The following is an 18431-nucleotide window of genomic DNA, read 5'->3' on the forward strand; positions in this document are numbered from 1 at the left end:
ATATTGAAAGCTTACGAAAAAAGCACGAGAAGAGTAAAGAGGCCAGCACCAAGTCATCTGCATGGCGATACGCCTAAAGAAGTAAAAGATCTTATACGAGAAAATCGAAGACTCAGAAGAATATATCGGATGAATAAAAATGATCTGAATAGAAGGAACCTCAACCACTTAGCCAAGTTCTGAAAAATGCCTTGAAAGATCTAAGAACAAACAGATGGAAGAAAAGCGTTCAAGAACTGAATTGAATCGATCATTCTGCATGGAGAATGCAAAAAAGCCTACCAGGAGAAAAGACTAAAATTCCACCCCTACACAGAGAAAGGGAAATGGCGTATACCAATACTGATAAAGCAGATGCATTGGCGGACTCGATCGAACAAGAATCGAGAATAAATTACAGGATAGCCGACGATAATGAAGATTTGGAAGAACTGGTTGAAGAAAATGATGAAGAAATGGATGAATCACCAGCGACTGCTGAAATAGACAAGCCAACATCGCCAAATGAAATCAGGAAAATAATTAGAAGTTTGAAGAAGAGGAAAGCTCCCGGAAGCGATAAAATAACGAATGTTATGTTGAAGAAATTACCTAGTAAAGGTATAGTCGCTCTAACAAATATCGCGAATGGAATTATGAAGGCAGAACACTACCCAGAAAAATGGAAAACAGCGGAAGTCATAGTATTCAATAAACCATTCAAAAAGAAGAAGTTCCCACAAAACTACAGACCAATAAGTCTACTCTCGGCCACCAGAGCAGTTCAGATTCAGAAGAGAGCATTCAAGAGAGCAAAAATTTTTAAGGCTCACAGAATACATTACAGAGGGATTTCAAAATAAACAAGCTACAGGTCTTATTTTACTAGACGTCGCTAGAGCATTCGACAGAGTATGGCATGAAGGATTAATATATAAGATGAGATGTGCTGGATATTCGATCAAAATATGCAAGTGGATCAGGAATCATCTCAAAAGTAGAAGATTTTACGTGAAAGTGGTAGGAGAATGCTCCTAAACAAGAGATATAGAGGCTGGAGTACCCCAAGGATCAGTACTTGGGCCACTTCTGTACAACATATACATCCACGATATTCCGAAAAATCCAAGAACTATGCTAACGTTATATGCTGACGACACAGGCATAGAAACTCGACACCGCCACCCAGAAGTAATATAACGAGTTCTACAAGAAACGATTGACGAAACAAATGACTGGTGCATAAAGTGGAAAATCAAGCTCAATGGACAAAAGAGTCAAGCAATATTACTACAGAAGAGAAGACTGCTACCCACAACGAAATTGGAAGTTGACGGCGAAGAAATTGGCTGGAAAAATGAAGCCAAATATTTAGGAATAACGCTTGACAAAGACAAAATTGGAGATCATCAAAGCCGTTGCTTGGCCTCTACTGACTTATGGATCAGTTGCCTGGGGTTTAGCGGCAAAGAGCCATATCAAAAGAATTCAGGCCACTGAAAACAAGCTGTTTCGATGTGCAATAGATGCAGCTTGGTTTGTCAAGAACAGACAGATTTATAGGGACCTGAAATGGAAAACCATAACGGAATTCATGAACAGAAAAGCAGAGAAATTATTCGAAACAGCGAAAAAACATCCGAATCAAGAACTCAGGAGACTAGTGGACTACGACCCAGAGGAAGACAAACGGAGAATGCGAATTCACCGAAGAAGACCAATAGATCAATTAAAAAGAGATTAAAATAAGAACATGAACTTATTGAAAAATCCAATAAAGTATTATCCAGTAGAGGATAAACACATAAATCCCAGCACGATAGTGTGTGAGAAGAATACCGACTAAAAGATGAACGGTTCAAAGGCAAATGCCCGGAACCGATATTCAAGAAGCAGTTAAGGGTTTTTAGTGGGTCTCGAATTCAGGAGAGTGAGAATCCCCACACTTGTTCCCCCTCAGGAGAGGGTGGTTCGTCTGACTTGCAGATTTTCCCCCTGCTACACCAAAAAAAAAAAATTCCTCGGGTTAAGTTGCCCTGCTTTTCTGGGAAAATTGAGGAATGGCCCGGATGCATCGCCCTTTTCGATGCCCTAGTGCATCAAAACAATTCTCTGGCGCCCGTTCAGAAGTTTCACCTTCTATCTGCTCTTTCTGGTGTGGCAGCTTCTGTAAACTCCGGCTTCGAAATTAATTCGGTGAATTATCCTCTGGCTTATCAAGCCCTCTACTCTCGTCGGCTAGCAGATCTTTATATACACAAGATATTGGATTCACGCCCAGCTTCTGCGTCCTCTTTGCCATAATTGAAGCAATACGTCACTACTCATCAAAATGCCATCAAGGCGTTGCCATATCAGATCTGGCAGACTACCTCTTGTTCTCCCTGGCTTTGCGCAACTTCTCTCGTCAGTTGTTCGAGGGGCAGTTATCCTCTGATGACTTTCCCACTATAGCTCTATTGCTCGAATTTACCATTCGACAGTTGAGAGTGTTGGAAAGCACTTCTGTAAGAGATCATAATTGATCTCTTGGTCTCCTTCGGTAAATTCGCATTCTCTTTTTGTCTTCCTCTGGGTCGTAGTCCACTTGTCTCCTGAGTTCTTGATTCGGATGGTTTTTCGCTGTTTCGAATAATTTCTCTACTTTTCTGTTCATGAATTTCGTTATGGTTTCCCATTTTAGGTCCCTATAAATCTGTCTTTTCCTGACAAACCAAGGTGCATCTATTGCAGATCGTAGCAGGGCCTGAATTCTTTTGATATGGCTTTGATTAATTCCTTTAACATAACATCGTTATTTTATCGCTTCCGGGAGCTTTCCTCTTCTTCAAACTTCTAATTATTTCCCTGATTTCATTTGGCGATGTTGGTTTGTCTATTTCAGCATCCGCTGGTAATTCATCCATTTCTTCATCATTTTCTTCAACCAGTCCTTCCAAATCTTCATTATCGTCGTCTATCCTGTAATTTATTCTCGATTCTCGTTCGATCAAGTCCGCCAATGCATTTGCCTTATCAGTATTGGTATACGCCATTCCCATTTCTCCGTGTAGGGGTGGAATTTTAGTCTTTTCTCCTCGCAGCCTTTTTTGCATTCTCAATGCAGAATGATCAATTGAATTCAGTTCTTGAACCCTTTTTCTCCATCTGCTTGTTTTAGATCTTTCAGAGCATTTTTCAGAACTTGGCAAGGGCGGTTGAGGTTCCATCTATTCAGATCATTTTTATTAATCCGATATATTCTTCTGAGCCTTCGATTTTCTCGTATAAGATCTTTTACTTCTTTAGGCGTATCGCCATGCGGTTGACTTGGTGCTGGTCTCTTCACTCTTCTCGTGCTTTTTTCGTAAGCTTTCAATATTATCTCTTCCAGTTTATCAACCGCACATTCCAGATCCTCTGGAGTGCTTATTGTTGGTATTTCTGTTATTTCCGATTGTATTAAATGGCTGTATTTAGCCCAATTTGTATATTCTCTTATTTCCATCAGTTTTCCTCTTGGTTTTTCTCCAATTGTCAATCCCACGGGATTGTGGTTTGAGGTTCCATCTTCCAAAGTTTCAATCGAGAATTCTTGAGTTATATTTTTCTATTACATCTGGTATTCCTATACCAAAAGCAAGATATGTCGGTAGCTCTGGTCCAATCACTATGGCATTTAATTTTTCGGCGAAATCCTTGAGTTTTTTGCCATTTTTATTTTCTGTTCTGATGTTCCATAAGGTTTGTCCCTCCCAACATACATCCCACATAGCATGGGATATTTGTCAAATATTTATGAAATATTTGTACGCAAGGTCTTGAATATTTAATAAATCTTTCTTTGAAATATTCATGAAATAAAGTTATGTCCGACTTTTTCTCACATTGAAATATTTCATGGAATATTTACGCAAGATTTCTTCTAATTGAAGAAAATGTTTCCTGAAATCTTCAGAAGAGGTTTTCGAAATCTTCCAACGCAGGGGAAGTCTGAAATGTTACGAAATATATTTCTGCGATGTTTGTGTGAAGTTGCTGGAATCTTTCTAGAAATATTTTTGGAAGATTTATATGCAATAATAGGAAATATTTCCATGAAAATTCAGGAAATGTTTTGAATTATATTAAGCGTTATCTGACTTGAAATATTTCTGCAATAATATGCAAAAAAATATCTTGCGAAGTCTCTGAACAACATTTTGCCAGGGTAGCTGAATAACTTGATAAAATACCTATATGTTCCTGAAGAATTGAGCAATACTTTGAACATATATCTTCAAAGTAATACCAAACTTTTGAGGATTTGTATTTTATAAAAATTATTTGCTAAATATTGTTCAAAGATCTCGCAAGATATTATTTTGAGGAACATTATATTTATATGTATAAGGTTTTCCTGACATAGTATAACAAGGTTATATTTGTATTGAATAGATCAAAATCAGTTAAAAAAATTTATTCATTTTCCATTAACTACATTAAAATATGTATCAATATACACGAAACCTTCATCTTCGTCATCAGGATCTGCAGATAATCAAAACGGAAATAGTCGTTGGCTACTGGCATTCCTGGAATAAATATATTTTTATGATGTTTCAGAAACACAAAGTTTCATATTTTGTCAATTTAGGGTCATGAAACTTCTTCTATGAAGAATTGGGGTAATTATCGCAAAATTGGAGTAAAAGTAATTAATATGTACAGAAAATTAATTGAGCAGCAGTAAATACGGGGATTGTTACATAGCATTTGGCTTCGAATGATGCTCCTCACTAGAAGGTTTTGAACTGAATAACATCATAGACTTCCGAAATTGACGCCAACTGGTGTAAAAATTATTTATAAAGAACCTGTTAGTACTAGAAAATACTACATTGGTGGTATGGAATATTTATAGTACTAAAAAGATACACTTTACTGAAATATGTTTTCTTCGACTTGTCAAATTCCTGATCGGTGTGATTTTTGCTATTAGAACAAATAGATGTTAACAGAAAATTATATAGTGCAAGTTGTTAAGATATATATATAATGTGTATGAAGAATTCATCTATGATTTGTTTCTCTATGGTATGAAAGATGCGTCGGTAAAAAGCAAGGTTATGTGACAAGAGTAAAAATTCAACGTGTAGTAGATGTAGTCTTGGGAATTAATAAAGCAATAAAAGGAAGCAAGGTGTCTCATTCCACGACAAAAACCACAAACCAATAACAGGTTATGGGCCCAGTTAGTATTTGAACAAGATTCAAAACAATTGTAAAATTTTGAAAATTGGAAGTTACTTCAAAGTGAATGATGGCCAGCACTACAGTGAATCTGCCACAGTTAACGAGTTCAAGCAACTTCAATAATTGGAAATTCAGGGTCAATACACTATTAGAGGAACGACAAATTGCGGACGCTTTAGTGAGCAACGAAGAAAATTTTACAGGCGATGAATTGAACAAATTCAAGGTACGAGATGCCAAAGCCAAAAGTGTCATCGTCCAGTGTCTCACCGATAAACATCTAGATTTGGTTAAAGATGCTAAATCAGCAAGGAACATGATGAAAGCTCTACAAGATGTTTTCGAAAGGAAAAGTGTTTTCACAAAACTAACTTTAAAAAGAAAACTACTTACACTTAAGGTCAAGAAAGGAGATAAACTGGAAGACCATTTCCTTATTTTTGATACCATAATTAGAGATCTTGAAAATGCCGGATCAAAAATGGAAGAAGAGGACAAGATCTGTCATCTTTTACTTTCCTTGAATGAAGAATATGAATCTGTTATTACAGCGATAGAAACAATGAATACAGGGATAACAATGGACTTTGTTAAATCTCGACTTCTAGATGAAGAGATAAAACTGCAAACAAAACAAGGTCAAACAAATAATAATGAAATGTCATTCTATACCTGTTTCAAATGTGGTAAAAATGGCCACAAATTTTCCGAGTGCAAGCAAAATATGAGAGGTAACTTCAGAGGCCGAAGAAGAAATGGAAGAGGAAATTATGGGGGCTCTACAAGAGGTCAATCTAGAGGTAATCATCAGCAACCAGGACAATACACAGAAGTAGCAAATAAAGCCGGTGATATAGCATTCATAGCTCTGAGCACAGTTACAGAATTAAATGAAATTGGGAACTTCATTTTGGATTCTGGATGTACCCAACATATGGTTACAGGAGAACTAGAAAAATATGTAACAGACATTGTAGAAATAGCAACAGTTAGAATAGGTACAGCTAAAGGTGATCAAACATTATACTCCAACAAACGAGGTACACTGAGAGGATATTGTCAAAATCAACAAATAAAAATTGATGTTCTCATAGTCCCAGGTATGTCACACAACTTACTATCTGTTTCAAAATTGTTAAAGAAGAATTTTAGTGTTACTTTCGAGGCAGATAAGCATGGCAAGAGACATGCGATGATATTTAAAAATGACTGTTTCTTCCATTGTTACACAAAAAATGATTTATTCTTACTTAATATACAATTCAAATGTGGAAATGTTAATTCAAATGCTCTTGAGAATATTATAGATAATTATTCAGTGACAGACAATGCTGATGAGAATATTTGGCATAGACGATTAGGACATGTTAATAGATACAACTTGAAATTATTAAATTTACCTTATAGCACAGAAATTTGTGAAATTTGTATGAAAGGTAAAGGTAAAAGAAATCCTTTTCATAAGAAGGATAAGCAAACTTCAAAGATTGGAGAATTAATACCAACTCCAGAAGGTCATAAATTCTTTCAGGTTTTGATTGATGATTATTCTCATTTTTTGGTAGTTAAACTTTTGAAAAATAAGAGTGAAGGTGATCAGAATATTATAGATTTTGTAAAACTGATCAAAACACAACATAATATGAAAACAAAAAGAATCAGAGTTGACAATGGAGGAGAATTTACTTCAAATTATTTTAAAGACTTTTGTAGGAAGAAGGGTATTGTGGTGGAATATACAATGCCATACAGTCCTCAGGAAAACGGCGTAGCTGAACGCATGAACCTCAGTTTACTGGATAAAGTACGTACCAAATTTGTTGAAACAAATTTACCCAGAAAATTGTGGGGTGAGGCTATATTATGCTCTGCATATGAGATTAATAGGACACCCACTACAGCTAACAATGGAGAAACCCCAGCCTCAAGATGGTACAAAAGGAACGACCTATCAAAGTTAAGAGTTTTTGGAAGCCAAGCATGGGCGGTTATTTTACCAAGACAGAATAAATTGGAAAGACGAGCACAACCATGCATAATGGTAGGATATACAGGAGCTGGGTACAGATTATGGGATTACGAGAAAGACGAAATAATTTGTTCTCGAGATGTGAAGTTCAATGAAAAACAGGCAAACTATGAAGAAATAACGAAGAAACAAACAGAGCAAAGATCAATGGATTTTAAAGAAGAAAATGAACAAACTGAAAGAACCAGAGAACACAATATAGAAACAAATAATGAAGAAGAAGATAGAGAAAGTATTCATTCAGGGAACTCAGAAGAAGAGGAATGTCCATCAAGAATAGAGACTACAAGTAGAGGAAGAAAAATTACAGCACCGAAATATCTAAACGAATATGAAATATATACTGCCTATTGCCTATTGACGACAAATGAAAATGACCCGACCACGTATGAAGAAGCAATCAAAGTGGAATCATGGAAACAAGCCATAGAGAAGGAGCTATCTTCACATGAAAAATTACAGACATGGACCGAATCCGATTTACCGAAAGAAAAGAATGCAATTCAAACCAAATGGGTCTTTCGAACAAAAGAGGATGGAACCAAAAAGGCCAGATTAGTCGCTAAAGGATTCCAAATGAAGGAGAACAACCCATTTGAAACCATTTATTCGCCGGTCGCGAGAATGTCGACAATTAGGTTAATTTTATCAATTGCCTTACAGCAAAACTGGGATATAATACAACTGGATATACCTACTGCATTTTTAAACGGAAAATTGCAAAAAGAAATCTATATACAAAAACCAGAGGGCCTGACATGCAAATCACCAGTATTAAGATTAAATAGAGCCCTTTATGGACTGAAAGAGTCACCAAAAGTATGGAACGAGACGTTTAATGAATTTGCCTTGAAGAGTAATTTCAAAAGATCACAACACGATTGCTGTTTATATACAAATGGAAAAATATGGATGTTAATTTATGTTGATGATATTTTGATTGTTGGAAAATCTGAGAACATAGAAGAAATATGTTTGTTGCTGGAAAACCAATTTAAAGCAAAGAAATTGGGTCAAATTAAGCGTTTTCTAGGTATGGAAGTGAAAAGATTTGAAGATAAAATCGAAATTCGACAAACTAATTTTGTTGAAAAACTAATTTCATATTTCAATATGGAATCATGTAATGCTATCAAAACACCAATGGAGAAAGGATTTTATAATGCAGATGATGAGATAATAAATGTACCATACAGACAATTGATCGGAGGCCTCATGTATCTGAGTACAACAAGCAGACCGGACATATCATATGCAGTTGGACATCTGAGCAGATTTTTAGATAAACCAACTGCACAATTGTGGAAAGCAGGAAAACGTATACTAAGATATCTGAAGGGAACCAAGGATATAGGGCTAACATACTTCAAGAATCAGGAGCTAAACACAACATTGAATGGATATACAGATGCAGATTGGGCTACTGACAAACTAGACAGGAAGAGTGTGAGTGGATGTCTGATATTTTATGGTAAAAATCCAATTTCATGGTTCTCGAAGAAGCAAAGCTGTGTAGCTTTGTCGACGGCAGAAGCCGAATATATAGCAGCAGCAGCATGTTCTCAAGAACTTGTGAATTTGAAGGGACTTTTAAGTGACTTTAAATTGGACAATAAAACAATACTTTATTGCGATAATCGAAGTTCTATCTTAATGGCTAAAAGCAATGAGAACTCAAAACGAGCCAAACACATTGATATTAAAGTTCATTTTATAAAAGAATTAGTAGCATGTGATGTAATACAACTCAAATATGTATCAACTGATCAAAATTTAGCAGATGTTCTAACTAAAGCATTACCTAGGGAAACATTTGTTCATTTAAGAAATAGCTCGTATATAATGTAATATTTAGACGATTTTCATTTTTGTTTGTTAACCATTTCAAATCGAGGGAGGATGTTAAGATATATATATAATGTGTATGAAGAATTCATCTATGATTTGTTTCTCTATGGTATGAAAGATGCGTCGGTAAAAAGCAAGGTTATGTGACAAGAGTAAAAATTCAACGTGTAGTAGATGTAGTCTTGGGAATTAATAAAGCAATAAAAGGAAGCAAGGTGTCTCATTCCACGACAAAAACCACAAACCAATAACACAAGTCTCTGACTTTGAACAAATTCAGTAAATCGAAGGCAGTTTTTTTGTTGTAAATATGCCCGGACAGAGCGATCGGTAGTTTAAGTTGCGCTATTTTTCATTCACAAAAATGTTGTAGAGCGTGACCTTAATTTCAGACATGACGTCAGTGATGATTTTTTCAAAGGACAATTCTAATTTCTTATGACTTCTCTTAAGTTACACATTCACACCCAAATATTAAGTTTTTATTTCATATTCTTTTGTTCGATCTTTCAACAAACGTTGTGACCCACAGAACGACAAACTAATGAATATCCTCGCTCTCATTAATTAGTTTTATTCAACTTTTTATATGACAGAAAACGATTATCAAGAACCTCGTGACATTCAAGTTTTGAAATAACCAAGTTATTTCTTCGAGTTGAATCAGATTCCCTCGTTTTCGAATTAGTCGATGTTTGTTGAATATTTTTTCAACGACAAGAAATAAGACTTTGATATTTGGTACATACTTATAGTGTAACTTGATAAAACATTCAGAAATGGAATTAAAAAATCGGGAGGATAACCACTATGTGAAAAATATACATTGATTTCGGAAAACAAGATGATTTCGACGATGATTTCGGGATTTCGAATGATGATTTCGGGATTTCGGATGATGACTTCGGTCTTCAAAAGTACATCGATTTCGGAAGTGGTTACCCCCTCGGAAAAAATTTAAAAAATTTCGATAATGTATCAAGTTACAGTGTAATATTCCTTTACTTAAGAAAGCGACATTTAAAACTACTAATCAACCTCTGCTAGTAAATTCACAACAAAAAAACTGCCCTTTTTCACAGAATTTGTTTGAAGTTAGACTCTCATATAAAGTGAAGTCATTATTTACAAAACAATAAAAGCCCTATAAAAATTCACATCACGAGAACAATTTTAGTGCAGATTTTATTTTGATAGCAACTCGCACAGCAAGTAGTCGTGAAAAAAAACACAAAATTCATTCTGTTCTGAGGGTGAACTGAAGAAAAGCAAAAAATCTCGAATATGAAAAAATTATAAAACTCACTTTTTATTCCGTCCACCATCTGAAGTCATCCAACCATATCCGTATGGGTAACACTTCGTATTATTTCGGCATCTGTCGCTTCTTCATATTTTGTCCTTACACCAAAAGCTACTGCAAAACATTCACAGTATGAAGTATGAATAGTATGATACAACTTCAATCAAATGATATAATTTGCATAAATAGGTGTACAAATAACAAAAAATGAAAAAATACGAGTAGAAATCCATAAAACATGGAATTCATTACCTCCCAATCACATGTTAAAATAGATATTTTAAAAAGAATAAAGATTAATTCGAAAATTCCATTGAAAAGATTCAACCTCTTGTTCAACCTGGTTGTGGTAAAGTAAGACCTAGGGTGAAACAGTTGAATTGTGATGAAAAACAATAAAAATGAACATATACAAATATTTCGGTGACATTATGGCACAAATGGATAGATTTAATCACACGTGTAAGTAGATGGAAAACGTTAAAGAGGAAATTAGTTACTTACCTAGAATCAAGTGGTAATAAAACTGGAATTTATTTCGTTCCATATCAATACACACGTTAGTCTCACACAAACACACAAAACGATCGAGAGACAACGCGCAAATGACAAAATCAAAATGGCACCAATGAATGCTTCCTTGTTCGGCTTGCGCTTCTTCGAATGAAACCCAAATCTCACGTACTTTCGTTACTCGTTTCTGCACTGAGCAGCAGGCTGGAGTGGCTAGTGATCAGCGTTGCCGGGTGCAGAAATTTTATTCCCCAGTATACGGTATCCAGAGTAGAGTAAATCTTTACTATGTTGAATTACCTAGATTCTGGATTTTTAAGTCAGTTCCTAAAGACAATATGATTAATAGTTATTTTTGTATCTAGTGCGCGAAATGCTACTTTGGTGATCGAGAACTGATTTTTTTAACGAGGCGCAGCCGAGTTACAAAAATAGTCGAGATCACCAAAGTATTTCGCGCATGAGATGCAAACAAAATTTTTTCTACAAACGTCAAAAATATTATTCTAAAATAAGTAACATGTTTAGCTTAATAGGAAAAAGAGTATTGAAATTTCAGGATCAAGTGCTGTCACCTCTACGGCAGTTGCTTGCAAATCAAAAATGGATAGTCTTATCCAACTCCCAAATCTACGATATCACGAGCTAAATCTGAGTTATCTGATTTAGGAATACCTAATTATTGGTTCGTGCACTGGCTGCAGCATTAATGTTAACATTGTGAATAATAAATAAAATTAAGTAGTGTTAAATTTTGTCACAATTTGAAAGCCTTAATTATTGTTATACATTAATGAATGAATGATTTCTTGTATGTGTCTTTTTCCGGTATACGCTCGTTTCAAAATAATTCGAAAACTTTTTTATTGAAACATCTAGGAATGAAATTTTGTTATCCTGCTTTAATTGTATTACATTGTGAATTTTATTGTAGGTTCTTTGTTGTTAATATGATCGAAAAAATTCTTTAGTTACCACTCAAAATTATAATTTCAACGTTATTTATTTTCAGTTCATTGTCAGGCAACAATATTTTCTAGTTAATTTGCTCCTGACAAATTAGTGCAAGCATTTACGCAGGAGCAAATCGTCGATTTCATTTTTAATTGATTTTGTTTCAGAGATTGGGAGTGAAAACCCTAAAAAGTTTATTACTGAAATATTACTTTAAGGTTTTTTTCAATGTATCATATAGAAGAATTAGGAATATTTTTTTAAAAATTTAAGAAATATTTCTCACAAATATTCTGATTCCTATGGATATTTATTTTCCTGAAATATTGCAAAATCTGTCATAAAAATTTCGTAGAATATTTCATGAAATATTAATGAATCTTATGAAGTCATATTTCATGAAACATTTATTTCATATCATGGAAATATTCTGCCAATCTTGCGAAAACTTTTTTGCCGTAAATATTCTCGGAACCTTTCATAAATATTTCAATGAAATCTTTCTTAAGAATGTTTTGAAATTTTTCACTGCAATATTCCAAGCTGTGTGGAATATTGTTTATCTCTTCTTCCAATGAATTGTTTTGTGGTGGCTTGTATGCCGAGGTAATTTCCACTCTTTGACGATTTAATTCGGCAACGATCGTCACTGTTTCTATTTCTCCTTGTGTTTTGTCGGATCAACTTTTGAAGTAGTGTTTCAGATCTGTTGTCACCAATATTGCTACTCCTCCTCCGGTGTTTCTAATTCTGTCACATCTATACGTTTCATAATTCATGAAATTCAGTCGTCTGTTTCGGTTTATTTATTTATTTACTTCCACACCAACTCCAATAACTATGGTAAATTCAAATGTAGAACAAAAAAAAAACTTAATCTAGAAAAAACAAATCCCACAGGATTTTCAAACAGTCATTAAATATATCCACATCGTTTTTCGATAGAAACTCATTACATACAGTCATCATTTTGTTTATGGGAGAACATCCACCTGGTTTTAAAAAGAATAGGTCTTTATTTATGATCCTCAAATTCAATTTGGGCACCTTGAAATGAACAAAATCGATAAAATTATAATTTGGATCGTGAATAATCTTGTAAATAAATTGTACTGCTTTATATTTTCTCCTTTTATCTAAAGTACACATGTCGAAATCTTGTAACATGGATATATATGATTTCATAAAGGGATATACATGATATTTTTTCAGATGTAAATATCGAAGGAATCTTTTTTGCACTTTCTCGATTTTATCAATATTAGTAATTGCCAATGGCATCCAGATTACAGAGGCATATTCAAGATGAGGTCTTACCAAGGAATTATACAATCGGATGGTAGTTGAAACATTAAAATCTCTAGAGTTTCTTAAGACAAAACCTATAACTTTAAAAGCTTTATTTGTCAGTAGCTCAAAATGATCATTAAATTTCAAATTATGCTGAAACATCACACCCAAGTCCCTTACCTTAGTCTTACGCTCAATGATTTTCAAATCAATTTCATAATTGAAATGCACAGGGTTACATTTTTTAGTGAAGCTTACAACATTACATTTCTTTATATTCAAAGACATTTTATTCATTTTGAACCACCGAACAATTGCATCTAAATCCTCCTGCAAAAAAGCACAATCATGTATATTCAAGATTTTTCTGAATAATTTGAAATCATCTGCAAATAGCAATGCAATGGAAAAACGTAAACAAGAAGGAAGATCATTTACAAAAACAACGAAAAGCAAGGGCCCCAGTATGCTACCCTGAGGTACACCTGATCCCTGTACTATTCCGCGAGAAAATTTGCCTCCAATTCTCACAAAATGTGTTCTCTGATCTAAGTAAGACCCAATAAATCCGCAAGCATCCTTGGAGAATCCACTAGCAGCAAGTTTATCAACGAGCAATCCATGGTTCACCCTGTCGAATGCCTTTTCACAATCAGTGTAGATTGCATCAAGTTGAACACCGTGCTCTATTGCCTCAGCCGCAAGCTCGGTAAAAGAACATAGATTACTAACCGTTGACTTTCCCCTAACGAATCCATGTTGACATTCATTGATTTTTATATTTGAATTATTTATTATATCTTGATATATTATTTTTTCGAAAATTTCAGATAAAGCATTCGATATGCACACAGGTCGGTAGTTTTCAATAAGATTTAGTTCTCCTTTTTTATGGATAGGGGTGATGATTGACGACTTCAAGCGACTGGGAAAAACAGCGATAAATTGAAAATATGCAACAATGGGGCAACAAAAAAATCAATGCAACCTTTATAAATGTAAGAAGGAATATCATCCAAACCAACAGACTTTTTTGGTTTCAATTTTTGACGCTTTCTCTAAGATTCTCCTCTGAAATAACCGAGAATTAAAAGCATCCCCAATTTGACACTTCCCCCTGAGAATCATCATCTCGTACATAAACAGACTCAAAGAAACTGGCAAACGCTCCGGAAATGTCTTCTTCACTACTGAAACAATCATTATTAAATTTCATAGTTGATGGTATTTTGTTATGTGCTTTCTTTCCGTTGATGAACGACCAAAAGGATGAGGGGTCATTAGTAAAATTTGGTTCAAGTTGCTTTTTATATGTAACATATTCTAATCTAGTTTGTTGTTTTATTTCTTTTCTCAGAAATGAAAAGAAGGCCTCACTTTCCTTCCTTCCACTTCTGTGTAATTTATTCTTCCTTATTATTTTTTGTTTCAAGTCAGAGGTAAACCACACAGGGAATTTCCGACTTTTAGAAACAGCTGAATTACTAAACTTTGGAATAGACTTAGGTGGAAAATAATAATAATAATAACTTTATTAATCCTTTTAGACATTGTATAAAATGTATAGGATGAGTCGAGAAAAACAAGATTTATGAATTACAAAGTATCAAGAAAATAATCCTTAACGCTATAATAACACTTAGACAATAGCAATTCTTTTACTAAATTCTTATATCTATTTAGATTCGCCGATTTAACATTATTAGGAAGATGATTGAACAATTTAATGAACTGGTAAATGGGGGATTGTTCGAATTTAGCAGTTTTATGCAATGGGAATGCTAATGTTTCTTTATTCCTAGTGCTATAGTCATGGAAACTAGATAATTTCAACAAGTTTTTTTCATTTTCTTTCGCATAAACCAAGCCTCTGTAAATGACAATTGAAGCAAGTGTCAAAATCCCATGTTCGAGAAAAACAGGCCTACACGAAGATCGGGGAGAAATGTTAAAGATCATTCGCACGATCCTCTTTTGTAGGATGAAAACTCTACTTGAATCTGAAGAATTCCCCCATAACATATGATAGATGACTGAAGACCAGACTATAATAGATATTTAACAATGAATCTAAAGGAAGAGATTTTTTGACTCTGCTAATTGCATAATATGACCTGTTAAGTTGACTTCAAATGGCATCAATATGGGTACTCCATTTCAAATTGCGGTCTACGTGAACTCCAAGAAATTTTGAACAATCCTTAGAGGTAATTATATTATCTGAATAGTGAACGACCAGCCTTCTACTACAAACATTACCTATATAAAAGTGAACACACTCAGTTTTACCGATGTTAATTATCAGAGCATTTTCATGACACCACTGAACAAAGCTCTCTAAAAGAATCACACACAACTCTTGAAGCTCCTCAAAGTTTCGAGCCTTGATCACAACTGATGTATCATCAGCGAATAGCGTTATCAAACACATTTTCAGAAACTTGATGAGACGGTGGGGAACATTTTTCGCCCTCGATCTTAGATTCGTGGGGAGATCGTTAATAAATATTAGAAACAAAAGTGGACCGATAACGGATCCCTGAGGCACACCCAAGGTGACATTATGCTCAACAGAAAAAGAATTTTGGACTCCAACGGACATTGTCCTATCCTCAAGATAACTCGAGAGCCAGTCCAAAAACACTCCTCTGAAGCCTAGATTGTAGCATTCGTTGATAATAAACTCAAAAGATAGACTATCAAATGCCCGCGATAGATCGAAGAACAATCCCGCGACCAAAAAACCTTCATCCAGACTATCATACACATATTCAATGAAATGTAGAGCTGCAGTTGAAGTAGAGCGACCAGACCAAACCCATGTTGAGCCCCATCGAGTATGTGAAATTTATCCAGATATTTCATCATTCTGTCGAACACAATCCTTTCGAAAACTTTTGAAAAAAATGCTTAGGATGGAAATAGGTCGATAGTTAGCAATATCTTCTACGTCATTCTTCTTGTGAATTGGGATTACAATAGATTTTTTGAGAATATGGGGAAATACTCCCATACTTATAGATTGATTGATTAAGTGAGAGAAATGAGGACAAATATCAACGCCTATCATCTTCAATATTCTCGCTGAGATGCAATTAGCACCTGTACATTTTTTATTTTTGAGTGTTTTTATGGTCTCGACCACTTCATTCTCTGAGACCGGAAAGAAGAAGAAATTGGAATTCAACATGCAGGATGTAGTGCACGTACTGGGCAGCGAGTTACCATAATAGCTGTTTAGGGTAGTTTCAGCAATAGTAGAAAAATAGTCAGCAAAGATCTCCGATAACTTACTAGCATCACTATAAGAAACACCATCGACAGCAAGCTCTATAGGTTGATGTTTTTTGCTTTTCAGACCAGTAAATTCACTTACCAGCCTCCAAACCAGTTTATTTTTGTTTTCTGACTGATCGATAAGTTCGCGATGAAAATTGAATTTACTACTTTTAACTAATGAATTGTACAAAGTTTTGGCTTTCCTGTATAAGTCATAAGTGTGCTGACATTTTAAGTTCACATACAACCAATACAAATTCTTCAGGTCGTGTTTTGCCCTGACAATATCAGGGGTTATCCATTTCTTTCTCTGGTCAGAACCATTAGTGATCCTTATTAATGGACAACAGGCTTCGAATGCGTTCTGAATTATGTCAACGAATGATTTGAAGCATTCGTCGACATGAATGTGCTGGTAGATTTCTTTAAAATCACAATTTTTTATTTCGAGAATGAAGTTACACAGATTACTCTGGCTCAGATTCCTGATAACTTTTGAGTTAAAATGGGTGTAGGTTTTATGGCTTATGGAAAACTCAACCGACTCGGTGCTCGGTGGTCACTAATATGAGCTTCATAAACCTCACATTGACAATTTGATGGGCATGCATTTGTTAGAATGTAGTCTACCTTTGATGTAGATGTATGACCACTAATATCAGTAAAAACTCTAGTGGGTGCAAACGATGAGAGTCTTAGATTGAAGCACCCCAGAAGATCAATAAAAAGCTTACGATTATTACAATTAACATCGGAAAAATTAACATTTAGGTCACCACATATAAATATGGTATCGACTTTGTCAATAAAATAATGCAAAGCATGTGAAATAATACCTAAAAAGGTTTCAAAACTACCTGAGCAGGGCCTGTAAACACTGCATCTCTTCAGAGAATTTCGAAACGTACAGGCACCTCACATGAATTCCATCCTTGGCATAAATCATGGAACCACCGTGCATTCTACGAGGGCGACAGTAATAGGCAGCCTGTGAGTATCCAGGAATCACCATTGAACCGACGCTGTCAGGAGAACACCAGTGCTCAGCAATGCTCACGATATCTGGATTTCTCTCAGCCAGGAGTACCTCAAGAATGTCCATTTTGTTGGATATACATTGAACATTTAGTTGTAAGAGATTTAGTTTTTTATAGGTAGATGAACAGTCAGCACTTAATCTGCTGGAATTTTTTTCAGCTGAATGAACTACAGAAATATAACATTTGAAATTCCTCGCCATTAACTTTACCAGCAAACATTCGGCTGCACAGCCATCAGTTCTGATCACATCAAAACTTATCGCGGAATTAATCGTAACAAGAACACCTCCTCCACTATGGCCCGAAAATCTGTCCTTTCTCATAACTACGTACCGCTGATCAAACATCTCGTCACTGAACACTTGGTCATTTAGCCATGTTTCAGTTAAAACAATAATGTCAAAACCGGATGATAAAACACTTGTGAATAGTTCATCAGTTTTAGTCCTCAAACCACGCACATTTTGATAGTATATTCTTCTTTGTTGATCCTTCTTTGTAGACATCTCAGGAGCTAGTTTACACCCTGAATTGGTGGCTTCTTCCTTAAAAAATTATTCTTGTTTCCTGTAGGGCTATAATATCAGGTTGTCTCTCTGATATTATTTCTTCTATCTCGGCTTTCCGAATGTTGATCCCGTTTATGTTCCACGAGATTATTTCGAGGGATTTCTTCCTAATATCCGTAAGGTCCATTAATTCAGTTAACTGAATAATGCTTGGAGTTTTTTCTCCATTTCCATCTCAATTTTCAACATTATTATTGAAAATTTTCTCCGTGAAGATATTTTTCTTCTCCTGTTGACTCTTCACAGCCTGTTTCATTGGAGGCTTCTTCTGTTCTTCTTTTTTTTTAACTGGTTTTGAAGTCTCCCTCTTCTTTTCCTGCTCTGTAGGTTTGGCCTTCGCTACTTCTTGAATTTTTTGAACAGTAGTTGTTTTTGTTACCGGCTTTTTCTGTTCAGCTGGTTTTCGGGAATTC

Source organism: Coccinella septempunctata, chromosome 7 (assembly GCF_907165205.1).
Source record: "Coccinella septempunctata chromosome 7, icCocSept1.1, whole genome shotgun sequence".
NCBI lineage: Eukaryota > Metazoa > Arthropoda > Insecta > Coleoptera > Coccinellidae > Coccinella > Coccinella septempunctata.